Here is a 27,500-nt window from a genome sequence, read left to right on the forward strand (position 1 = left end):
TATGTTCAAAATGGCTACCACTTATTACCTTGAGAACTCCGATTCCCAAATTCAAAAGCGCCTATAGGAAACGGGAGAGGAATATATATATATATATATATATATTGTATATATATGTATATATATATATATATATATATAGATAGATAGATAGATAGATAGATAGAAATATATATATATATATATATTACGTGTGTGTGTGCGTATATATATATATATATATATATACGTGTGTGTGTGCGTATATATATATATATATATAAGTCTGATGATATCAGACAGATTTTCTTGAAAGGTAAACTTACCATGCACCATATTTCTTACATATCAAATTTTTTCTGTACTGATATGGCCAACAAATCAACATATTAGTGCTATGGACGTGTTCGATCAGGTATCATTTGATTGACCTTCAAAGTATGAAAACCTTAGCCAACAGTCTTCATATTAGCAACACCCGAGTTACTGATATATATTGTATTAGAGAAGTTGAAATGTCAACTCAAACGTGGCACAAGGAGCAAATGTGTGGAAGGATATAGGCTTATCAGGAAGATGGAAATTAAGTTAGAAAAAAAAGTGGAACAAGCTATCAACCCATTGGATCCAAAGCGACATCGTGATACAGTCCTTATCAATATAGTGGATGAATGTGTCCTGAATGACCCTAAAATCATTGTGAACCAATAAGAAGACTTAGGCAAATATCAAATGCAAAAGCAGGAGAGTAAATGGTGTATGTCATTTCACAAGCCTCTCTCGGATGGTTTGAAGAGGATGACTGTCGGTTTCCTGTTACTGGTTCTAAAATTGTTAGGCTGGCTCTAGAGGAAGTTCTTAAACTTATAAGATGTTCTGGCCCTGGTAGAATGCCTTACAATACACAAAGACTTTGATGCCTTATTACTGACCTTGTGTGCTCAGAGTTATTTTGTGTGATGTGGAGGTGATGACTGTTTAAACAGTAATTTAAATGACTGGTGATTCGAGCACATAATGTGGAATTTAGTAATTTGGAGAACATTTTCGTGTTTTTATCATTTTTGGAACCTAAAACTTTTTTTGACATAATTCATAAAAAATGTTGCTAAGTATAACCTTCAGTACAATAAGTATACAATTTGGAGTTAAGAAAGAAATTACGGTGATTGATTGAAAATTATATTAATGCAAGATCTTTTTGTCAGCCATCTTTGGTGCAATATTGAATATCTTAGATTAATCAAAGGTAAGATATACCACATCCACATGGGTAAGACAACTTGCACCCTGTATTAATATATTATGAAAGAAAAAGATAACTCTTAGGTAGATTCATTATGTCCTGCTTCCAGACTAGATAATTTATATAAGTAAAAATATGATATCGTTCAATGAGAATGATGAGACAAAACAAATAAGGTTTATGGACCATCCTCTAGAGCTAATTGATGAATATACGTAGTTATGGGAGACAGCAAGCGTTTCCCAGGGTAGAGCTTTTGCTAAGCAAAATGAAGTCATAAAAAGTATAGTAGCAATTTCTCAGTTAAGAAAAGATTTTAATCCGATGGTCATACCAATCTTAACTTATGCATCGGAAACTTGAAGCCTTATTAAACACTTACAATAGAACATAAGATAGATACTCCTCAAAGTGCTATGGAAAGAATAATGATTGGAACAAATCTTAGATCCAGAGAAAGAGCAACATGGATACGATAGGAAACCAAAGTAAATAATATTCTAACAACATATATATATATATATATATATATATATATATATATATATATATATATATATATATATACTGTTTATATATGACGGATTTTGAGTGAAGCGAAAAATCTATTTTTTGGCGAGGTAGCCATGTCGTCCTGATGGAAGTTCCTAAAGGGTAGCTTCCTGGGGTATATTTGACTATAGTGATATTCACAGAGAATTATACCTTAAGGTATCCAGAATTCTAATTTCTTGAGCGAATACCCCTAAATAAATCTAAAAGGGATATCACATAATACCAGAGAACGCATTCTTGACACATCACATAGCTATCTGTACCCCGAACAGTATTAACGCTTCGAGGGGTTACAATGAAAAGAATCTGAAACGAGAATGAAAAGAGAGCCGTTCATAAGGAATCTCTCCTATTCCGTTTCCAGTGTGTATCTGATGAAGGTGGCAGCGCCATCTTTATTCCTCGTAGCGATATATGAGGTGCTACAGATACTGTATTATAGGGAGGGGAACAATAAGCCCTTTTACGATAAAAGGAAGGGCGGGTCCATCAGCACGACATGGCTACCTCTCCCAAAAATAGATTTTTCTTTTCGCTAAAAATCCGTTTCTTGGGGTCAGGCCATGTCGTCCTGATGGAAGTTTACCAGAGCATTACGGTATCTGTGGATTCTCATCCAGTGCCGTACCCTCAAGAAAGTATTTTCCTGGTCCGTCTAGACCTATGATGTTACTGTCTTACATCATTTCATCTAAGCATGAAATATGTTAGTGCTTCCTGCCCCCTACAGGGAAGAGTCATACTAGACTCTGGAAAAAGTCTCAAGGAGTACATAATAACTATGGATGACAAAATGACAAGCTTGTATAGTGGTCTCGCCCTATACATTATAAAGCAAAATTTGTATAAGAGTCACCAATGTCTGTATGAATTCCTGATATATCCCCCAACGTATCTACTCTTATTAACTATTAGATAACAGTTATATCTGCATAGGAACAAATTTTGCATCTATACCACCATCCCCTTTGGGTACAACATCAACCCTGCCTAAAGAAAGGAACAACCTTAAAACACATTCCATGATGAAATTATCCATATTTTAATCTTAATGCTCAGTACATTTCTAATAAAATGAGTGTGGGCGAATAAGTTCACTATGAACTAGTTTATTAGAAATTTATTAACATACATATCAGATCAACATTTATAAGATTTATAAAATGTGGACGATATCCGTTAAAGCATAAAGAAAACAGTCAACAGAAAATATTGTTTCGTCTAACAGGAAACAGATTTGCCACTTCAATCGAATTATTAATAATACTGATATAGTCTGTATACTGTTTATTTACAATAGCGTAAGAAACGCTTGGCACAAGTGTCCGTATTATGCTATAGTTCACCAAAGTCAATAGAACAGTTTGTAAGGACAGGTTAGTGGCCTATCGCTCAGTGTGTAGTAAGAAGCTGTGACTGCACACCCACACTCTTAATTAATCGTCCCAAATTAATTACACTGTTCCTCGCAGATTTAAACAGAAGGTTTAAGAATTCTAACTGCTGCTACCGCAGACCTCTTGAGTTGCTCCACTTGCTTCGCATAGTGCATAAAGAACACCTTGGATGACTACCAGCCGGTGTACAAACAAAGATGTTCAAAGTCCATATAATTCAAGAAATTACATGGAAAAAGCAACTTTCCTCGGATCATGACTTACGGGTGTACTGTCTGGATCCGCTTTGCGAATAACACAGGTGAGTTTCGCCCTTAGTTTTTTCAGAGATAACTTTGAACCCAAGGTTTCTTCTCTGAACAGCTGTCCTCCCTTAAAGTCTGAAGTTCTATGAAGATGGACCTTTAGGCACTCCAATGGACATAGAGATGCATCTTCCTTCAGAGGATAGAATCTCTAGGGACCCCACCTGTTGTTGGGTAGGTCGTTCTGGGTAAGAGATGTTGGATCTGGAAATAGATTCAGTTCTCCCTCCAAGAACTGGACGTGGCCTTCCTCTCTAGAGAGAGCCACTATTTCATCAACTCTGGCCCCCAAAGCGAGTACAAACAGAAATATGACTTTTAATTCAAATCCTTCTAAGCACATTCTTATTGTTCATTATTTAGGCAAAATGAAGAATCTTATCTAATGACCATGAAATGGGTCTTGGAGGCGCTGAAAGACTAAGCCTAGCATGGGTCTTCGTAAATCATTAAGATTATTGTTAGAAAGGTCGACCTGAAAGGCATAAAGTATCTGTCTTGTCAAGGCGGACTTGCACAATAATATTGTGTTGGCTGCTAAACCTTCTTCAATCTGTCGAGATTTTTTTTGGTTTCTTCGCCTTGACAAAGGATACCCGCTTCTTCCCTGAAGCCTCATTATGTCTTCTGGTTTCCTCCAAAAAGTGTAAACTGGCTTTTGATACCTCGAATCTTTTTCTCATTGCTAAGGAGAGAAAATCATGAGATGAAAGTTCCGGGTTTTCTGTGATGAAGCGAAGACAGTCGACTTCTGTACTCGCTGAGACAGGGATGGATCCGGTAGCGGTAGGAACTTTAGTCGTAGTTCCTATGCCAGAGGGAACCACACGCTGTTTGGCCACTTGTGGGCCACTATTGCCGCTTTCCCTTTGAAGGATCTCAGTTTGTCGAGGACCTTCAAAAGGATGTTATGTGGATGGAACAGATAAATACTGGACCATCTGTTCCAGTCTAGCGACATAGTGTCCACCGCCTCTGCTAGTGGATCCTCGTATGGGGACACATAACGATCTATTGTCTTGTTGTCTTTCGTCGCAAAGAGGTCTATCTGCCGCTCCGGTACTTGACTCGAGATAAAGGAGAACGATCCTGTGTCTAGGGACCACTCTGACTCTATTGGTGTAAACCTGGATAGAGCGTCTGCTGTCACCTTGCGGAACCCTTGGATGTGAACTGCTGACAGGTGCTATTTCTTCCTTTCCGCCAAACGGAATATAGCCAACATCACTTGGTTGATTTGAGGTGACCTTGAGCCTAGTCGATTCAAGCATCTCACTATCACCTCGCTGTCTAGAACCACTCTTATGTGGGTCAAGTGGCGAGGAAATACTTTCTCTAGTGTCAGAAGTACTGCCATGGCTTCTAAAAAGTTGATGTGAAATGACTTGAAAAGATTGGACCAAGCTCCTTGGACTCTCTTCTGATAAGAGTGACCTCCCCAGCCTTCCTTTGAAGCGTCTGTGTGGATAGTCACTGATGGGAGAGGAGGTTGAAAAAGTATTGATTTCTTCAATTGCTTGGCATTGGACCACGGCTTGAGAAGCGTTCGCAGTCGAGTCGGTTGTGGCCTCATTAGATCTCTTCGCGCGTTTGATGCTTATTTTCTCTAGACTCCTGTTGCATCCTTTGGCTGTGCTATAAGCACTAGATCTGTTATCGAAGCAAACTGTAGAGAACCCAGCACTCTCTCCTGTTCACATCTTGAGATCCTTGCTATTTCTTTCCTCTTCTTCCCAGGAATGGAAAGTCGATGTGACTCCAAATTCCAGTGGAATCCCAACCACTGAAACTTTTGAGCTGGAGATAGTCGAGACTTTTTGATGTTGATCTTGAATCCCAGATGTTCCAGGAATTGGATCACTGTTTTAGAGGCTTGCATGCATTCTGTCCTGGATGCTGCCCACAACAGCCAGTAGTCTAATTAGGTCACTACTTGGATCCACTTTAGGCGTAATTGATGGACGGCTGCATTCGCATGCTTCGTGAAAATCCTTGGGGTTATGTTTAGCCCGAAAGGCATGGCTCTGAAGGCGTAAAGTTTTCTATGTAACTTGAAGCCTAGGTAGGAGGAGAGGTGACAATCAATTGGAACGTGCCAATAAGCGTCAGACAAGTCTATAGAGACGGTATATGCCCTTTTGGGCAGTAGGGTCCTTATGTGTTGAAGTGTGAGCATTCTGAACTTGTTGAGTGGCGACAAGTCTAAAATGATTCGGAATTTTTCTGAGTCCTTCTTTGGAACACAAAACAGCCTTCCTTGGAACTTGATGGACTCAACTTTTTGGATTACTCTTTTCTCTAAGAGTTCTCGGACATATTGTTCCAGAACGGGGGTAGAGTGTTGGAAGAATTGTGGAAATTGATGTGGAGGACTGCTCCAGCTCCAACCTAGTCCATTCTTTATTAGGCTGTCGGCTCAGGGATCGAAGGTCCAACGATCCCTAAATAGATGTAGTCTCCCTCCTACTGGAAGCATCTCACTTCTGCTGTTGTGGACCTGAGGCCTTGCCCCCTTAACCGTATCCTCCCCTGGATCCCCTTCCTCTTGAAGTGCGTCTAGAAGAACCTCTGTCTGTTCCTCTAGCTTTTGAACGAAAAAAGAAGTCTGCCTTTCGAAGGCTGGGTTAAAAACTAGCGACTGTGTCGCCACTTGTTGAGGTACCAGCTGGTACGTGGTTGGAGGTTGTACCACTATCTGAGGCACCGCGGTTGCAGGAAGTTGTTGTTGTTGTTGCGATTGGTAGACTTTATCGGGCCGAGAGGATAGCCTGGGCCTTTTTGTCTTCTTCTTGGGTTGAGGACCCTCATCCGGAGAAGACTTTCTCTTAAGATCTAAGCCCCACTTTTTGTGAAGGTTCGTATTCTCCGTGGTGGCTTTGTCTACTATCTCTTTAACCACTTCGTTGGGAAAGAGGTCCTTACCCCAGATACTAGAGGAGATCAGCTTCCTCGGTTCGTGCCTCTCCGCAGCCGAGGCGAACACGAACTCTCTACAGGCTCTCCTAGCATTAATAAAGCTATAGAGATCCTTCATAACTGTGGCCAGATGGGTTTTGGCCACTACCATGAACATGTCCTGGTTCTTGGGGTCACTTCCCATCGTTTCTAATGTCGGTTGTAACGACATCGATGCCGCAAGTGTTTCTTTCATCGCTTGCTCTTTGTGCAAGAGAAACTCCGACAGTTTTGGAAGTTCCTCACCAAACTGACGTTCAGCAATATCAGTTTTCAGCTTCCCGACTGAGAAGGTAAGGTGGACGTCCTTCCAGTCTTTTTGGTCCCAGGGCAAAGTCAGAGATAAAGGCTTGCACTCCTCCAAGGAGGGGCATAGTTTCCCTACCCCCACCGCCTTTAATGCTGCCTTATATCCCTTTTTCATGAAGGGAAAGGCTCTGGTAGGAGAGGCCACAAAGGAAGGAAGCTTCTTACTCAAGACTGGCACCTTTGAGTTTGTGAAGCCCCTCTCTTTCATCGAGCTCGCTAGTAACGCCTGTGCTTTACTATGGTCAAGAACTATGACCTCCTTCGGCTCCGTCTCCTCCTTTAAGGCTGGCTCCTTCTTAAGACGGACATAGCAGTCTGGGTAAGAGTCCTTGTTGGGCCAAAATCCACATCTTCCAGGGGAATTGTGCCTAACTTCTACGAAATAACAATCTTCCCGGTTGTCATTGTCATGTGTTCGGCATACCTCCAAGGACTGGTATCCGAGCACCAAGGAAGATCCTTCACGTTCAGTCGCTTCTGGGGCCCATGTAATGCTGCAAGTCTACGTATCTGCAGTTTCATTGCAGCTTGATTTTCATCATTCTTCTTTTCTATTTGTTGAATCATCTCAACAATAGAAGAAAGAGTCCTTCCCAGGTCATCTGGGATAGCAGACGATGTAGAGGGAACAGGTTCTGGCGCCGGAACAGATGTAACCGACACCTCGTCGATTTCTTCCTCTTCTATTTCAGGAGCCTGGGGTAGCTCCTCCTCCTGACCTTCTCCCAGAAGGTCCTTCCCTGTCTAATCCGACACCTCCGACATCCTATCGTCCAATTGGATGTCTTTAAGGGCGGCCGAGACTTCAGAATCTACGAGATTCTGGGCAGTTGGTATCTCTTCCTGAGGCTGAGGAATGACTGCATTAACCGATGCCTTAGGGAAATGGTAGTCCCTCATCTTCTCATTTGGAAGGTAGGGGCCTGAAGTGTTTTTCTGAAAACCCCTCACCCAGGTTTGTAACTTTTACCTGACAGCATCCCTTGACTCCTCCGACTTAGGGGTGTCAAATGCCTCGGTAATCAGGTTAGAACATATGGTACAAACTTGAGGGTCCCAATATCGGAGATCACCTTTGGAGGTTGCACATGCTGTGTGCCTCCTGCAAAACTGATGTCCACAGAATTTCTTGCTGCGGACATTGCAGAACATACTCCCTCACTTCGGATGGTCCTCTTGTAAAGAGAAGAAAATACATGACTATCAAGTGAAGCCTTTTCACTTATATTAAAACATGCAGCTTACAGATTAATGCTATAAAGCAAAGAAGGAAAGACACACACTTGTATTTCCTGTCCAGCCAATTGCTGTAACCTCCCAAGATATTAAAACTAAGGTTAATTCTTATTCTAGAATACATTATGTAATTCCATAAGCGGAAAGTTAAGGTGTAACTCACACCTTGAAATAAAGTTTTAATATACGGGATAGAATGAATACAGAGAGAACTCACTTTCTATATATTGTACAGTCTCAACAAAAGGCTGTACAAGATAACATTAAGTATGTTGGAAGAACTTTGGTGTTACAACAAACTCTGTACTGTAGTTTTATTAATGCAGTGTGTACTACACCACAAATATAGTAACTAATGTATTATCGCATGCTGCTGTGCCGGCCAGCACCCGCCTGCATGTGCCGGCATGCCGGTGCCGTCCGGCATTTACCCCTGTTTAGTTCAAAGGTATGCTATCTTCAACTAATTGGCGGCAAGTCAAAGGTTCGCAAATGTGTGCCGGCCGGCAACTGAAAACACTAGTACACGGCTGCCGGCCGCTAATCGTAGTGTCCCGCAGATTTCGGGATGTGTTTCTACTGCCGGCAGGCAAAGGTAGCAATACCCATGCCTGCCAGCAGTGACTACGAACCAGAGAACCTCCACCTAGCCGGCTACTGGCCGTTTAAGCCGGCAGCCGGGCTAGGAGTACAAAACACTAGTATGAGAGACAGTATGAATGTAAGGTTATAAGGCGGCATTGCCATAGGACCTTCCATCCAGAAAGAGTGAACATATGGAATGGGAGAATGTAGCATTCAGGCATCTTATAAATTCATAGCCTGCCGGGCTCTACCAGCAGACACGGAAGGGAGACAAAGGGAGGTCTGGAGTTCACTCTGCAGAAGAAAAAGGGCAATTACGTGGTGGCCAGCAGAGAGCTGATCCGGTCCTCCATCCTAACATACACTAGGTACGAAAGTAGGACTGCGGCCAAGAGATGCAATGGCTAGGCCATCACTAAGAAAGAGAGAGGGGGAAGGGATAAGGGTCCTATAAACTTCGTTCTAGTATGAGACACACTCAACAGTCAGGAAAGCTCCTCCTAACCTTGGGTTGTCTATTAGGGAGGAAGATTGGCAATACTTGCTATCCTTCTCTATACCAGAACAAAGTTAGGTGTATTTATTTCACCAGGCAACGAAGATAACTCATTCTACAGCCCGAGAATAACAACAGAGTACAGTCTGCTAGACCACTAGAGGAAGGAATCATCTCGTACAGAATCCTTCAGACGTGGGCTACGGAAGCAAAGCCTCCTGTGTCTGCACCTAATCTAGCAGAGGGAACTCATTCTACATGCTAGGAAGACGCAGACCACAGACTAGAAACTTTGATGTTCTGCCCCAACCCAAAAGCCAGTCACTCTGGTTACCAGGTCAGGACAGACATATACTAGTATAGTTATACCTGAATATTATTCAGATAGAACCACTAGGATTAAGACTAAGGTTTACTCAGAGGGAGAGAGGGATTGAACTTAGTCTCCGGAGGAGAAAAGAACAACCGGGTATGTGCGAAAGTATACTACAGCACCATAGGCTACTAGCCTAGGTGCGGTGAAAATCGATTACCTAAATCACCGAAACTCTCTCGTATACAATCTTGAATGAGAATATTCAACAATATCTTACATGTATAAAATATTTGCCTATAGCTTCAATAACGTAACACTCGGAAAACTTATATCATGCATGAAAGTACTAGGGCCAGATGCTTTGGCTACTAAGCCTCGCGAAGGGCAAGATCGGTTACCTAAATCTCCAAAGTGAAAACTAACGGAATCATATAAGAATTCTTAGAGGAGCTAAAGAGCCAAATTTATTAAAGCATAATAACCGGGAACGTCGCTCTGGCTAACTAAATGACCCATATATAGCAAGCGACAGTATCCAGGATGCCCCCAGTAGGCAACAGCTCTTGTTTACGTTTTAGTAAATCTTGCTATCTAGCTCCTCTAGGAATTCTTATACAATGCCGTTAGTTTTCAGTTCGGTGATTTAGGTAACCGATCTTGCCCTTTGCGACGCTTAGTAGCCTGGATGTCTGACCCTAGTATTATCATGCATGATATAAGTTTTCTGAGTGTTATGTTATTGAAGCTATAGGCAAATATTTTATAAATGTAAGATAATGTTGAATTTTCCTCTCCAAGATTGTATACGAGAGAGTTTCGGTGATTTAGGTAATCGATTCTCACCGCACCTAGGCTAGTAGCCTATGGGGCTTTAGTATACTCTCGCACACATCACCGGTTGTTCTTTTCTCATCCAGAGAATAAGTTCAATCCCTTTCTCCCTCTGAGTAAGCCTTAGGCTTAATCCTAGTGGTTCTATCTGAATAATATTCAAGTATAACTATTCTAGGATAGGTCTGTCCTGACCCGCTAACCAGAGTATCTGGTTTTTGAGGTTGGGACAGAACATCAGAGTTTTAGTCTGTGGTCTGCGTCTTCCTAGCATAGAAATGAGTTTCCTTTGCTAGGTTAGGTGCAGACATAGCAGGCTTTGCTTCCCTAGCCAACATCTGAAGGATTCTGTACGAGATGATTCCTTCTTCTAGTGGTCTAGCAGACTGTCCTGAGTTGTTATTCTCAGGCTGGAGTAAGACTTTTCTCCGTTGCCTGGCGAAATAACTACACCTAACTTGGTTCTGGTATGGAGGAGGATAGCAAGAATTGCCATCCTTCCTCCCTATAGACAAACTCTAAGTTGGGATGAGCTTCCCTAACTGCTGGGTGTGTCTTATTCTAGAACGAAGTTTACAGGACCCTCATCCCATTCCCCCCCCCCTCTCTCTCTTAGCCAGTCATACTTCTGTACCTAGTATAGGTTAGGATAGGGGACCGGCTTAGCTCTCTGCCGGCCGGCAATAACATGCAGGCCGACAGAGACCCTTTTTTCGGTATTATTACAGTTTCATTCATTATGGGAAATGTATTATAATAATATGTTTCCCTAGTACAGCACGTGATAACCAAATACTTCCTCTTAATACATTATTGTCGCTAATGCATACTTACGGAGAAAAAACTATTTCAGGTATTGAAGGTCTTGACTTTTTCTAAGTTTAGTGTATATCTTTCCATGGCCACGCAAGGTACCTCTTGTTAGTTTGTATATCTGTTTTCATCCTACTTGGCTCCTACCCATTGCGTAATGTGACAATATTTGCTTGAATGCGCATTTGCTCCTCCCACTAATGTCGCTCCTCCAATCAAAATACTACTAGGATCTTTTCAAGGGTTATTATTGGATGATTCATTTTGTCTCTTATTCTTGTTTCAAGGATCTGTTTTTCGTACAATATAACATTGTAACCGATAGTATTTTGTTTTTTTCCTATTTCATTATGGGAAAAACTCCTGATTGTCGTTTGTTTTGGGGTTGGAAACCTGCCGGTTAAGTTTTCTCGTTACTTAACTGTCATGGATCCTCCGGTGCAGGTGTGCGATATATGTCGTTATTCTTATTTTGAAGTGATCAGCCGATTTCATGGTAATTATAATGGTACCCCAGACATTGTGAATCGGTTTCTTCGAGAGCATTTAGTGTTACCTACAAGTGTTTTGTGTGCTAAATGTGATTCGCCTTTACTTTTCCGTGAAGATAGACATGTGTGGTATTGTACAAAATCAGTGAAAATACCTAAAACGAAGAAAAGGCGTTTGTGCAATTATAGTGTTAGTGACTATAAGGGAACTTTTCTTCACGGGTCCCACCTTCCCCCGTGGAAATTAATTTTATTTGTCAATCACTGGTTGCATAAGTGTTGGGACCACCATTTTGTAATTAAGGGCCTCAGTATATCTCCTTCTACTAGTGTAGACTGGAGAAGCTTTTGTTCAGAAGTGACTGAATTTAGTTTTGATAACCAAGAGGCTATTGGTGGTGAAGGTGTAATCGTTGAGATTGACGAATCTCATTTTGGAAAACGGAAGTATGACCGTGGAAGGCCTCTGAGTGACATATGGGTGTTGGGGGGTATTGAGAGGCAGTCCAAAAAAACATTTATTGTACCTTTAATTGACCCATTACCACGGAAGCGTGATGCAGCTACCCTCATCCCTTTAATTGAGAAGTACATTAACCCTGGATAGGTACGGTGGGTCGTACGCGACCCCGAGCGTCAAAAAAAAAGAGGTTTTTCTCACGTGACTCACCACCGTGACTGAATTTGTGGGTGATCGACCTGCAGGAGGTGTCTCCCCTACACGCTCTAGTAGTGTCCAGATGTGCATTGCTGTAGCTGTACTCCTTCCCCGATTTCTGAGACGCGTCGGGGTCGAGCGCGACCGAGTTTACCCTTCTAAGGTAATTTGCATAATTATCAAAGTTATTACGTATTATGAAATTGTCGTAGAATGGTGCAACTTGTATAGGTTATCAGTTGTGGAAAGTCTTGGTGGATGGTTTGGCTACCATGTGCATGATTTTTATTTTAGTTAAAATGTCGTTCATCACCACGAGGACCATTTTACCGCGAGTGCCCCTTTTTTATTTTTTTTCATTTTTTTGCCAAGTCATTTTTCCGTAAGATATTGCCAAATAGTGTCGTAAAACTTTTGCTTGTTTAGTGTTGGAAAGTGTGTCTAGATGATCTGGCTACCCATGCGTGACTTTGTTTTTGTCAGATACGACGTAGTTATTGGTCTATTGGGTATTTACCTGCTGTTGCCAATTTCTGTTTTTTTTTTTTCAATATTTGTAAAAAAATTTACGTAGTAAGGAATTGCCGTATATTATTCATTTTTTTTTCATGTTTATGTGTTAGAAAGTGTGCTTTGATGGTTGGGCTAACACGTGCATGTCTTTTTTTTTATCTGAGATGCCGTATATTAGAATGTTGGGCATTTTACCGCGAGTGCCCCTTTTTCATTTTTTTTCATTTATTTGCCAAGTCATTTTTCCGTAAGATATTGCCAAATAGTGTCGTGAAACTTTTGCTTTTTTAGTGTTGGAAAGTGTGTCTAGATGATCTGGCTACCCATGCGTGACTTTGTTTTTGTCAGATACGACGTAGTTATTGGTATATTAGGTATTTAACTGCGGTTGCCAATTTCTGTTTTTTTTTCAATATTTGTAAAAATTTACTACGTAGTAAGGAATTGCCGTATATTATTGATTTTTTTTTCATGTTTATGTGTTAGAAAGTGTGCCTTGATGGTTGGGCTAACACGTGCATATCTTTTTTTTTATCTGCGATGCCGTATATTAGAATGTTGGGCATTTTTCCGCGAGTGCCCCTTTTTATTTGTTTTGCATTTTTTTTTCTTAGTCATGTTACCGTAAGGAATTGGCAAGTAGTGTCGCAAAACTTATATTTTTATAGTGTTGGAAAGTGTTTCTAGATGATCTGGCTACCCATGCCTATTTTTTTTTTTTAGCCAGATATGGCGTATATATAAGTATGTGTTTGATTTTCCTGTGATTGCCATTTTTTCGTTTTTTCCCATTTCTTTCAAAATTACTACGTACTAAGGAACTATCACAGAGTAATGATTCATTTATATGTTTATTTGTCGGAAAATGTGCCTTGATGGTTTGCCTAGCACGTGGCTGAAATTTTTTTTTCTGAAATGCCGTATATTAGAATGGCCATTTTTCCGCGAGTGCCCCTTTTTATTTGTTTTGCATTTTTTTGCTTAGTCATGTTACCGTAAGGGATTGGCAAGTAGTGTCGCAAAACTTATAATTTTATAGTGTTGGAAAGTGTTTCTTGATGATCTGGCTACCCATGCCTATTTTTTTTTTTTAGCCAGATATGGCGTATATATAGGTATGTGTTCGATTTTCCTGTGATTGCCATTTTTTCATTTTTTCCCATTTCTTTCAAAATTACTACGTACTAAGGAACTATCACAGAGTAATGATTCATTTAGATGTTTATTTGTCGGAAAATGTCCCTTGATGGTTTGCCTAGCACGTGGCTGAATTTTTTTTTTTCTGAAATGCCGTATATTAGAATGTTAGCCATTTTTCCGCGAGTGCCCCTTTTTATTTGTTTTGCATTTTTTTGCTTAGTCATGTTACCGTAAGGAATTGGCAAGTAGTGTCGCAAAACTTAAATTTTTATAGTGTTGGAAAGTGTTTCTAGATGATCTGGCTACCCATGCCTATCTTTTTTTTTAGCCAGATATGGCGTATATATAGGTATGTGTTCGATTTTCCGGTGATTACCATTTTTTCGTTTTTTCCCATTTCTTTCAAAATTACTACGTACTAAGGAACTATCACAGAGTAATGATTCCTCTAGATGTTTATTTGTCGGAAAATTTTGTTTACTTCTTTTTTGATTGAATATCATCAAATTTTGTTTAGCTAAAATATTATATTGTTTCACATTTTTTTTTCCATTTTATTTCCCTTCAAAAATTTTTTTTTGGGTCAAAATTTTAATTTTATAGTCGTGAAATAATCGACAATTATCCAGCAACCCACCATACAATTTTTATGCATATCCAATAATAATTAGATTAGTAAATAACACCTTGAAATTGACATACCCTTCCCACATTTCAAGTGGCAAATTAGGGAGTCTGAGTCAGTGTGGTTGGCGGCCATTTTGTGGACATATCCGAAGCGTAAGTTGCCCTATCTATATATATTCTTTTTCCCTATAGAATTTGTGATATTTTGGTATATTTTTACCTGCATAAATATCATATTATATATTAAATATATGTATTTTTTTACGAAATTTCTAAGTACTCAAAAAATTACCTTTAGATATGGCCCCTGATATAAATGTAATTTACAAAATAATGAAGATTTTTTTACATATTTCTATTTTAGGATAACATACTGTATGTTTATTCCCTAAAAAAATTAGCCACTTCCTATTTCATTTGGGTACCCAAAAAAATTCATGAAATTTGGAAAAATGTTTTTGGCCAAAAAAAGTTACCCTTTTTTTCTCATTTCAGATCTTCACCTCCATGGGTCTGACTTCATCCAAAATACATCAAGATGTGTCCTAAACATTCAAGAATCAATTCCTAAAAGGATTTGTGTATATATGTATAAACTTATTTTATGAATTTTTATGTCAGGTCTTTTTTTCTACTTAATTTTTTAAAATATTTATAATAAATAGTTTTTCTGCAGATGAGTAGTATTTATCTTTACAGTTGTTTTAAGCATTCATTGAAGTTTTTTTTGGCAAAAGAAAAAAAAAGAGGTTACTGCAAAAACTGATTTTTCAAGAATTTTTTTTGGCGTCGGGGTCGTTCGCGTCCGAGTATACCCTTAAAGGGGTGTCCGAGGAGCGTACCTATCCAGGGTTAAACTGGGCAGCATTGTTGTTAGTGATAAGTGGCGGGCTTATAATTCTCTGCAGTCTCTTGGATACGATCACCGTACTGTAAACCATTCTGAAAATTTTGTGGATCCTTCAAACCCCGACACCCATACCCAAAACATTGAACGTCTTTGGCGGGAGCTGAAGGAATGGATACAACAGCCTGGTAACCGTTGTGAATACTTCAGGCAGTATTTGTCACGTTTTATTTTTATACACAAATACCCTGAAGAGGAGCTGCTCCATCATTTTTTTATCACGGCCAGCAAACTGTATCCTCCACAATCTGAGGCACAACGGGTTCCAGTAGCTATTGATGATTCAGAAGAGGGTCAACCACAGCCTTCCACATCATCATCGTCAGGTTCCATTTAAGGTAAGAAGTGACTTAACAAAATATATATTTAAATTTAGCCCGGGGTAAAGGGGGGGTCGCAGGGGGCCGGAGGCCCCCCCCCCCTGGTAGGGATACAGGGCCCCTAGGCTAGGTTAGGTGTGTTTATTAGGTTCGGTAGTGCCCTGAAAATCAATGTGACCTTAAGGGGGGGCGCAGGGGGGGCCGAGCCCCCCCCCCCCGCGGGAGGGGTACAGGGCCCCTAGGCTAGGTTAGGTGGGTTTATTAGGTTTGGTAGTGCCCTGAAAATCACTGTGACCTTAAGGGGGGGGGTCGCAGAGGGGGCGGAGCCTCCCCCCCCCCCACCGGTAGGGGTACAGGGCCCCTAGGCTAGGTTAGGTGGGTTTATTAGGTTCGGTAGTGCCCTGAAAATCACTGTGGCCTTAAGGGGGGGTCGCAGGGGGGGGCGGAGCACCCCCCCTCCCTCCCCGGTAGGGCTAGATAGGGGTATAGAGGGAGGGGTGGTGGAACATTACTTAGTGCAAATATCATTGGACGCCCCCTCCCCCACCCAAAACCCCGGTTCCCATAATTGTTGGGATAAAGAAGGGTATTTCTGCATTACAACATAATATGCAACAAAAACAATAAAAACATGGTTACAAAAACTGATTTTTCTGGAAAAACTTGTGGTTTTAACTCCATAGTAAATCTCTAAATCAGATGGTTTGCAGTCAAAATAAACGTTAAATTCGTTGAAACTACACTATTTCCGATGCAACAAATATATTTTTATTCCAGTTTCCACATAATGGATGAAACTGTAAATTTACCCTTTTTTCTTCTGAAGAGTGAACCCAGGACCTCCCTTGGTCTCCCATCCATGTTGGCTGGTAGAGCCCGGCAGGCTATGGATATATGAGAAGCCTGAATGCTATACTCTCCCCTTCCATATGTAATGTGGTGAAATTTCACCGGTTTACCAAATCAGCCCGATGTACTCGGCGGATCGCAAGGCCTTGAAGAGGCAATACTCCCCAAAACCTAACAGGAGATAATTAAAATACAGCTATAAAATTTACAATTTTATTACAAAAATAAACTCTAATACAAGACAAACATCCTTAAGCATTCACAAGAATTAACGAAAAAACAAGGCTGACTCTTTGTAATATAACACGTGCTCTTCAAGCACAAAGTCCACACCGGACTCATTAACAAACCAAAAATAGTGCCAATCCGAATTCAATGCACAACGAATCACACACCAAATATCCCTATTCTTATTTAACTAAGGATTCAGATCCCCAATCACAAGGATCTCTACGTTAAACTGCGATATAAAAACTAAACGTCTTGCACACAAACTTATACTTCAACCAACCTGGTACACGAGGTAGAGAGGAGAGAACAATTAAAATAAGGACTTACTTCAACTGAGGACGTCGGATCAAAGAGGCAGAGCTGGCCTCTGCACCCCCTCCCGACGTCACCTTGTTCCCGCATTTTTTCTGAACCTAAATTTCTAGATGGGATTTTTTCATCATGTTACCATAAGATACCATTAAATTTCTTAATCATAAATTACAAATGGCCGATTTCTTTAACATCAACGCCTCCCCTACCAGGCGGTTGCTCTTTTGGTTCTAAAACATTCTCGTCTTGAACCACGTTCATTCGCCCGCGAGTTCTCTCAACCCTCCCTCCAATTTGACGTAACGTAGGTGGAGTTAAATGGCGGGAATTTCGAGTGATCAACTCGAAATTCCCAACATCCTCCACGCCCCAAAATAAAGGAGCGATGAAACGTCGGTCAATTGGACAAGGCTGGATTCGGGGGGGGGGGGGGGGTGACTTACTCCAAGAGTCTGTTAGGCTCGCTGCGTAGTGCTCCGCAACGACTCGAACAGAGTACACATAAGGTACAAAACACAACAATGTTACCCCGGGGCAATAAACTCTTACAGGTGAACACAAAATAATAATCCAAAATGTACCCATACAACAGCTCAAATTAGGCAATGGGCCTAGCAATTGAAATGTACTCGCGTATATTACATATAAGGAATCAAATGGAATGGCAAGTAGGCAATGGGTCTAAAACAAACCAAGAAATAGCAATGGGAATGCATACATAACAATTCAAATGTAAGAGCAATTTAGGCAATAGGGCTAGAAATCAGTTATCATACACATATATACGAACAGAAAGAAGAAATGCTTTCACATACAGAATAATTATGAAAAATTGGAAAAGCAATTAGGCAATGGGCCTAAAATATTCAATTTCACCATATGTGTATAAAACAGCGGAAAAATGTATTCATACACAGAATCAAGGCAACCTGCCCTCTACATTAATCAAATAACTTTTTTACACTGCCACATGTGGGCTACCACTTTAGGGGAACAAGAGGGAGGGGCCTGGCTCTGTACAACGCTCGTTTCGTAGGTACGAGAGACTATCCCGTCCCCGTTCCCCACACCTACGCACTTCCAATCTCCGTGGATTCATGCCACTTACAAACTTTCTCACTTTACCCTCCCTACCTACTAGGGAGACACTCCCTCTCTCACTTACTGTTTTACAGCTACATTTCATAGACTGTCACCCTTTAGCAGACGATCCATCATTTCTCGTTGCTTCGCAGCCGCCCTTTTCAGTGGGCGTGCAGAACGTTTTTTAACGTTCGTCTGCTTCGATTCCCTTTCACCTTCACTGTTCGCACTGAACGTATTGTTCTCGTCATGAGTGTCACTGTCGAAGGTCTCGGTGGCCAGTTGTTGGGATGTCGCAGCTGGAGCCATTTCCTGGTTGTCCTCAGACGTTTCCACGATTCCTGGCATTCCGTCTGTCGAGCTGTACACACCCTCTTTTCTATCGTCGTCTCCGTCTCCATCATCCTCCACAGAGGGGGTAATTTCCAGGGGAACCAGATGGCTAACAGCTCGCTGTGACTCGACTTCCTCAAACAACTCTTTGGCCGAACACACGACGCCGTCGTCGTCCGGATACGTTTCTACAACACGTCCAAGGGGCCACGTAACTCTTCTTTGATGTTCTTGTCTTACCAACACGATGTCTCCATTGTACAGCTTGGAGGGTTCCCCAGACTGACAGTCGTGTCGGGCTCTCAGGGCACTCAAATGTTCCTTTCTCCACCTCTCGCGGAACGCCTTCAAAGAGTCTGTTAGTTTCAAATAATGATCACGTAGCCTCCTGGAGGTGAAGGTCGTGTTGAGGTGCTCGTCCGGTAAGAGTGGTGCCATGAGGAGGACTGGGTGTCCTCTTAATAAATGGGAAGGGGTGAGGATTTCATCCTCACATCCGTCGCCGCTGTACATAAGCGGGCGATTATTCACTACGGCTTCTGCTTCTTTCACCATTGTCAATACGTGGGCGTTCGGTAGATACTTTTGGCCGAGGGCTATCTGGAGTGTTCGCTTTGTCACCCCTATCAGCCGCTCGAAGAATCCACCCTTCCAAGGTGCTCTGGGAGTCTGAAATCTCCATTGTATTCCCGTTCTCCTCAGGAACTGCTGGACTTCATCCTCTTCGTAGAGTCCCTGCAGGAGGTGGCTGGCGGTTTTGAACGTCTGGTGATTATCAGAGGTGATGTATTGGGGGGCGCCATGCGTTGCGCAGAATTGCCTTAAAGCCAAGACGAATTCTTCTGCTTCCAAGGAGGGACAGAAGTCGAGATACACGGCCCTACTGGCCATGCACGTTACTATCAGGATGTACCCTGGCTGCGTTTCAGTTTGTATGGCTGCTGTGTGGTCCACTCCAACTGCTGTAAAGGGTTTCTCGAGGGTTGTTCTTTCCTTCTGTAGGGGTGGTGGTGGTGGCTGTTTCTACGGAGACTGGAAGGCGTGCCAACACTCCATACATTCCTATACCAACCGCTTGGCAATAGAACGCAGACCCGCCGCCCAACATTTCTGTTGAAAGATACCCATTAGAGTATTCACACCACAATGTAAATGCAAACAGTGAAAATATCTTAAATAAACCCTAAATAAACGCCCTTTGACTGGCATGAGAATTAACTGATTAATTTCTTCTAACTTTGACACTCGTCCTCTAGTACAAATGAGTCTATCTTTCATTACTAAATTCAACTGTCCTACTAAATTGACAACTTCACGAGGGGGTCTGACTCCACCCTCCAAGTATGCATAAACTGAAGGCAAATAATGTTTCTGCTCTACCAGAACAACAATACTGAACGGATTCCGTTCTATTTTTGCAAACTTTAAAATTAGTCTGACTACTCTCAACAAGAATTGGAACCCTACTTCCTTTTAAGGATGTCCCAAATCTCGCCTGGGGGGGTAGGGCACATTTCCTCCCTTAACTCTTGTACCGCTGCTACTACGTGAGTTTGATGTAGCGGATCTTCCTCCTTGCAAGGAACAGGCTTTCCTGTGGTCCTGAGGAATTCTGGACCGTTCCTCCACAGGGAGTTAACTTGCAATTGTTGAGTCATTGCACCTCTGGATAGGATATCGGCAGGGTTCTGATGACTAGGGACATGGTTCAGACTGAAGCTACAAACCTGCTGAATAAAAACAATCTCCGCCACTCTGTTAGAAACAAACACATTTTTATGAGACCTGGCATCGGGAGATGCTACCCATGCCAACGTTACCTTGCTGTCAGTCCACATTACTATTTCTCGTGGCTCGATCAGTTCCTTGAGAGTTCTTGCTACTCTGCTGCCTAACAACAAGGCCAGCAGCTCTAGCTTGGGGATCGTCAGTTTGCTCATCCCTTTCGGAGTGATCCTCATCTTTCTTGTAATCAGACTTACCCGATTGCAATCGTCCCTGGTATATGCCACTGCTTCATATGCCTTACTGCTGGCATCGGTGAACACATGTAGTTCTAAACCCTTTTTGCCTATCGATCTTTGAAAGGTGAGGTCGCTCACCGCTTTCAAATCATTCAACAATTCACTTGCCTCTTTAGCCTTTTCTTCTCCTAACACGTAATCCCAACCTACATTATCCTCCCATAGTTGTTGGAGGAAAAGTTTTCCCTTTACAAATAATGGGCTTATCAAACCTATCGGATCGTAAATTGAGACTAACAGGGAAAGTACCCTACTCTTCGAAGGCACCCATCCCTCCCCCAACTCACATATCTTCTTACTTTCTTTCACACACAATCTGTCCACGTCCCGGGCCCGTCGCAGCCCGAGCACGTTCACACTCACAGGCTCACTCCACTGTCTCTCGCTATCGAAGGCCAAGTGATTGCTTGCCCACCCTTACAAGGGCATACCGCCCCTTTTAAGATGTTATTAACAGACTCATGCTCGTGCCTCATATGTTCTAAATCATCAAATGTGGCCAGATAGTTATCGACATAAAAAGATTTTACTAAATCTGGCCGGCCTTCCTCTTTAAAATGACAATTTAATATCTGTTGTAGCAAAAATGGATTAGCTGTGATGCCGAACACCACGACTCTAAAGGCGAATGTAAGCGCTCGACCAGCTGCCTCGCGCCACAGAAATCGTGTGTATTTGGCATCAAGAGGATCTAACAAAACACGATGGAATGCTTTACTTATGTCGGCTAACATGGCATATCGGTTCAACCTAAATCTTATGATTAAACTATATGCTACATCTACCAAATTGGGCCCAGGTAAGAGACATTCATTCAATGACTTACAACCCTTTGACTTTGCCGAGGCAATGAACACGATTCTAAGGGGGGTGGTACGGCTGTCTTTCCTGACTCCAAAGTGCGGCATGTAATAACCTTCCACTATGGGATCTTTCACAGCCTCCAAAGGTGATCTCCGGTATTAGAACCCTCAATTAGGTATTATATATTCAAACCTGATTACCGAGGTGTTTGACACCCCTAAGCGGAGTCAAGGGATGCTATTAGAGTAAAGTTGCGAACCTGGGTGAAGAGTTTTCAGAGGCCCCTACCTTCCTAACGAGAAGATGAGGGCCTATCTTTTCCCTAAGGCATCGATTGATGCAGTCATCCCTCAGCCTCTTGAGGAACCAACCGTCCAGAATTTGGTAGATTCTGAAATCTCAGCCGCCCTTCAAGACATCCAATTGCACGATAGGATGTCAGAGGTGTCAGATTATACAGAGAAGGACCTTCAGGGAGAAGGTCAGGAGGAGGAGCTGACCCTGGCTCTAGAAATAGAAGAGGAAGAAATCGACGAGGTGTCGGTTACATCGGTTCCGTCCCCAGAACCTGTTCCCCTTACATCGTCTGCTATCCCAGATGATCTGGGCAGGACTCTTTTATTATTGAAATGATTCAACAAAGACTCTTACCCAGACTGCTATGTCCATCTTAGGAAGGAACCAGCCTCAAAGGAGGAAACGGAGCCGAAGGAGGTCATAGTCCTTGACCATAGTAATGCACAGGCGTTACTAGCAAGCTCGATGAAAGAGAGGGGCTTCACGAACTCAATGGTGCCAGCTTTGAGTAAAAAGCTTCCCTCCTTTGTGGCCTCTCCAGCCAGAGCCTTTCCCTTCATAGAAAAGGGATATAAGGCAGCCTTGAAGGCAGCGAAGGCAAGGAAACCATTCCCCACCATGGAGGAATGCAAGCCATTATCCCTGACCTTGCTATTGGACCAAAAGGACTGGAAGGACGTTCACTTTACCTTCTCAGTCAGGAAATTGGAAGCTGATATTGCTGATCGTCAGTTTGGTGAGTGACTTCCAAAGCTGTTGAAGTTTCTCTTGCGCAAAGGGCAAGAGACGAAAGAAAGACTTGCGGCACGATGTCGTTGCAAACGATTTAAAAAAAAAAAAACTATGGCAAGTGACCCCAAGAAACAGGACACATTCATGGTAGTGGCCAAAACCCATCTGGCCACAGTTACGAAGGATCTCTGTAGCTTTATTAAAGCTAGGAGAGCCTGTAAAGAGTTCGTGTTTGCCTCGGCTGTGGTGAGACACGAACCTAGGAGACTGATTTCTTCTTGCAAATGGGGTAAAGACCTCTTTCTCAATGAAGTATTTAAAGAGGTAGTAAGCAAAGCCGCCACGGAGAATAGGAACCTTCTCCAAAAGTGGGACTTAAACCTTAAGAGAAGTCTTTTCCCGATGAGGGACCCATCCCAAGAAGAAGACAAAAAGGCCTAGGCTATCCTCTCGGCCGGCTAAGCCCTACGGCAACAACAGCAACTTCCTGTGACTGCGGTGCCTCAGAAAGCGGCAAAACCTCCAACCATGTACCAGTTGGTACCTTAATATGTGGCGACACAATCGCCAGTTTTTAACCCAGACTTTGAAAGGTAGACTTCTACCTTTCAATCAAGAGCAAGAGAAACAGTCAGAGGTTCTTCTAGACGCCCTTCAAGGGGAAGGGGATTCAGGGGAGGACGCGGTTAAGGAGGCAAAGCCTCAGGTCCGCAACGGCAGAAGCAAGATGCTTCCAGTAGGAGGGACACTACATCTATTTAGGGATCGTTGGACCTTCGATCCCTGGGTTCACAGCCTAATAAAGAATGGACTAAGTTGGTGCTGGAACAGTCATCCACCTCCATTTCCTCAGTTCTTCCAACAATCTACCCCCATTCTGGAAGAATATGTCCGAAAACTCTTAGTGAAAAGAGTAATTCGAAAAGTAAAGTCCATTAAGTTCCAAGGCGGGCTTTTTTGTGTTCCAAAAAAGGACTAAGAAACTCAGAGTCATTCCGGACTTGTCGCCACTCAACAAGTTCATCGTGAACTACAAGTTCAGGATGCTCACACTTCAACACAAAAGGACCCTACTGCCCAAGAAAGGGCATATACAGTCTCCATAGACATGTCAATCGCTTATTGGCACGTTCCAATTAATCGTCACATCTCCTCCTACCTAGGGTTCTAGTTACAAAGAAGACTTTAAGCCTTTAGAACCATACCATACAGGTTAAACATAGCCCCAATTATTCTCATGGAGCTTGTGAACGCAGCTGTCCATCAATGACACCTAAAAAGAGTCCAAGTAGTGGCCTACTTGGACGACTGGCTGGTGTGGGCAGCATCCAGGACAGAATGCATGCAAGCCTCTAAGATAGTGATCCAGTTCCTGGAACATCTGGGATTCAAGATCAACATAAAAAAAGTCTCGACTATCTCCAGCTGGAAAAATTTCAATGGTTGGGAATCCATTGGAATTTGGAGTCACATCAACTTTCCATTCCTGGGAAGAAGAGGAAAGAAATAGCAGGATCTGTCAAGAGACTATTGATATCCCATCGGATATCAAGACGCGAACAGGAGAGAGTGCTGGGCTCTCTACAGTTTGCTTCCATAACAGATTCAGTGCTAAGAGCACAGCAAAAGGATGCAACAGGAGTCTGGAGATAATAAGCATCAAACGCGCGAAGAGATCTGATGAGACCACTACCGACTCGAATGCGAAGGTTTCCCAAGCTTTGGTCCAAAAGCCAATCAGTTGAAGATAACAATACCTCTTCAACTTCCTCCCCCATCAGTTAATATCCATACAGACGCTTCAAAGGATGACTGGGGAGGCCACTCTCACCAGAAGAGAGTCCAGGGAGCTTGATCCAATCTTTCAAGTCATTCCACATCAACTTTCCAGAAGCCATGGCAGTACTTCTGACACTAATGAAAGTTTTCCTCGTCACTCGAACCATTGTAATATTGGTTCTAGACAGCAAGGTGAGAGTGAGATGCTTGAATCGACAAGGGTCGGGATCACCTCGGATCAACCAAGTGATGTTGGCCATACTCCATTTGGCGGAAAGAAAGAAATGGCACCTGTCAGCAGTTCACATTCAATCACTCCGCAACGTGACAGCGGACGCTCTATCCAGGTTCACACCGATAGAGTAAGAATGGTCCCTAGACGCAGGATCGTTCTCCCTCAGCTTGAGCCAAGAACTGGAACTGCAGATAAACCTCTTTGCGACGAAAGACAAGTAGAATGTGTCCCCGTACGAGGATACGCTAGTGGAAGCACTGGACACTATGTCCCTAGACTGTAACAGATGGTCCAGGATTTACCTGTTCCCTCTGCACATCCTCCTTTGAAGATCCTCAATATGAAATCCTTCAAAAGGAAGGCGTAAATAGTGGCCCACAAGTGGCCAATCAGTGTTTAGTTCCCTCTGGCATTGGAAATACGACTGAAGTTTGTACCGCTATCGGATCCAATCCTGACTCAGCAGGTAGGTGTCGTTTGTCAAGGTAAAGAAAACAAAAAGAATTCTTGATTGAATTCGGTTTATTTTCTTTATTCACCTTCATGAGTAAGGTTTAGCAGCCAACACATTATCAACGTGCAAGTCTACCTTGACAAGACTGATACAATATACCTTTCAGGTCGACCTTTCTAAGGACAATTTTTAATTAAAATTCCGAAGATTGGTGCTGAGGTTAGACCTTCAGCGTCTCTAAGACCCATTTCATGGGCACTAGATAAGGTTCCTCATTTGCATTAATTTTGAATAATGAGGAGTGCGCTTTGAAGGACTTAACTCAAAGGTTATGTTTTTGTTTGCTCTCGCTTCGGGGGCTAGAGTTAATGTAATAGTAGCTCTCTTGGGAGGAGATGGCCACGTCCAGTTCTTGAAAGGAGAACTGAGTCTGTTTCAAGACCCAACGTTTCTTGCCAGGAAATAGCAACCCACCAACAGGTGGGGTCCCTAGAGAACTTGCCCTCTGAAAGAAGATGCAACTCTATGTCCAGTGGAGTGCCTAAAGGGCTATCTTCATATAACTTCAGACTTTAAGGGAGGACAGCTGTTCAGAGGAGAAACCTCGGGTTCAAATTCTATCTCTGAAACATCTAAAGGCGAAACTCACCTATGTTATTCGCAAAGCGGATCCACACAGCACACCCGCAATTCATGATTCGAGCAAAGTTGCCTCTTCCATAAAATTTCTTTAATTATATGGACTTTGAACATCTTCGTTCGTACACCGGCTGGTAGTCTTCCAAGATGTTCTTTATGCACTATGCGAAGCAAGTGGAGCAACTCAAGAGGTCTGTGGTAACAGCAGGTAGAGTTCTTGAACCTTCTGTTTAAATCTGCGAGGAACAGTGTAATTAATTTGGGACGATTAATTAAGAGGGTGAGTGTGTAGTCACAGTCTGTTACTACACACTGAGCGATAGGCCACTAACGTGTCCTTACGAACTGTTCCATGGACTTTGGTGAACTATAGCATAATATGGACACTTGTGCTAAGCGTTTCTTACGGTAGTGTGTATAAACAGTAATACAGACTATATCATTATTATTAATGATTTGATTGAAGTGGCAAATCTGTTTCTTGGTGAATGAAACAATATTTTTTGTTGACTTTTCTTTATTCTTTAACGAATATCGTCCACATTTTATAATTTTCATAAATGTTGACCTGATATGAAGTTTTATTAAATTTTTATTAAACTCTCTCTCCCATTTTATTAGAAATGTTCTGAGCATTATAATTAAAATATGGATAATTTTAACATGGAACGTCTTCTAAGATTGTTCCTTTCTTCAAGCAAAAATACATTCGCTTTAACCCTTCCTTAGGAAGGGTTAACTTTGTACCCTAAGGGGTTGGTGGTAGAGATGCAAAATTGGTTCCTATACGGTTACAACTGTTATCCAAAAGTTTAATAAGAGTAGATATCTTGGGGATATGTCAGGAATTCATACTGACATTGGTCACTCTTATAAAAACTTTGCTTTATGATGTATGGGGCGAGACCACTATACAAGGTTGTCATTTGGACATCCATAGTTATTATGTACTCCTCGAGACTTTTTCTAGAGTGTAGTACGACTCTTCCCTGTAGGGGGCAGGAAGCACTAACATAGTTAATACTTAAATGAAATGATGTATGACGGTAACATCATAGGTGTCTAGGTCTAGACAGACCAGGAAATACTTTCTTGAGGGTTTGGCACCGATTGAAAATCCACAGATACAGTAATGCTCTGGTAAACTTCCATCAGGACGACATGGCCTGAGACCAAAAAACGGATTTTGAGCGAAGCGAAAAATCTTCTTTTAGGGTGAAGTAGCCATGTCGTCCTGATGGACCCCCTTACTTTTATTTTAAAAGGGCTTATTGACCCCTCCCTATAATACAGTTTCTATAGCACCTCGTATATCGCTACAAGGAATGGAGATGGCGCTGCCACCTTCGTCAGATACACACTGGAAACGGAATAGGAGAGATTCCTTAGGAATGGCTCTCTTTTCATTCCCGTGTCAGATTCTTGTCACTGTAACCTCTCGAAGCGTTAATACTGTTTGGAGTGAAGATAGCTCTGTGACATGTCAAGAATACGTCCTCTGATATTGTGCGATATCCCTGTTAGATTTAATTAGCGATATTCGCTCTAGGAGTTAGAATTCTGGATACCTTAAGGTAAAATTCTCTGGGAATATAACTGTAGTCAAATATACTCTAGGAAGCTATCCTTTAGGAACTTCCATCAGGACGACATGGCTACCTCACCCCAAAATAGATTTTTTGCTTCGCTCAAAATCCTTTTTGTATATATATGTATACACACACACACACACACACACACACACACACACACATATATATATATATATATATATATATATATATATATATATATATATATATATATATATATATATATATATATATATACATTCATATATTTGCTCCTTACTATAAACGGGATACATTTGTGTTCACTAATCAGCAGGAATGTATTACTTTTCTTGTTAAGAAGATAGAAGTTTAATCCTCGTTGTTTACTATTAAAAATTACATTTTTACTATTGCATAATTAACTTTTGAGCTACAAATATATTCTAAGTTTCGTGGTAGCCTGTTTTTAACGTCCTTTCCTGGTGAATGCCAGACT

The sequence above is a fragment of the Palaemon carinicauda genome, chromosome 23 (genome assembly GCF_036898095.1).
Source record: "Palaemon carinicauda isolate YSFRI2023 chromosome 23, ASM3689809v2, whole genome shotgun sequence".
NCBI classification, from domain to species: Eukaryota; Metazoa; Arthropoda; class Malacostraca; order Decapoda; family Palaemonidae; genus Palaemon; species Palaemon carinicauda.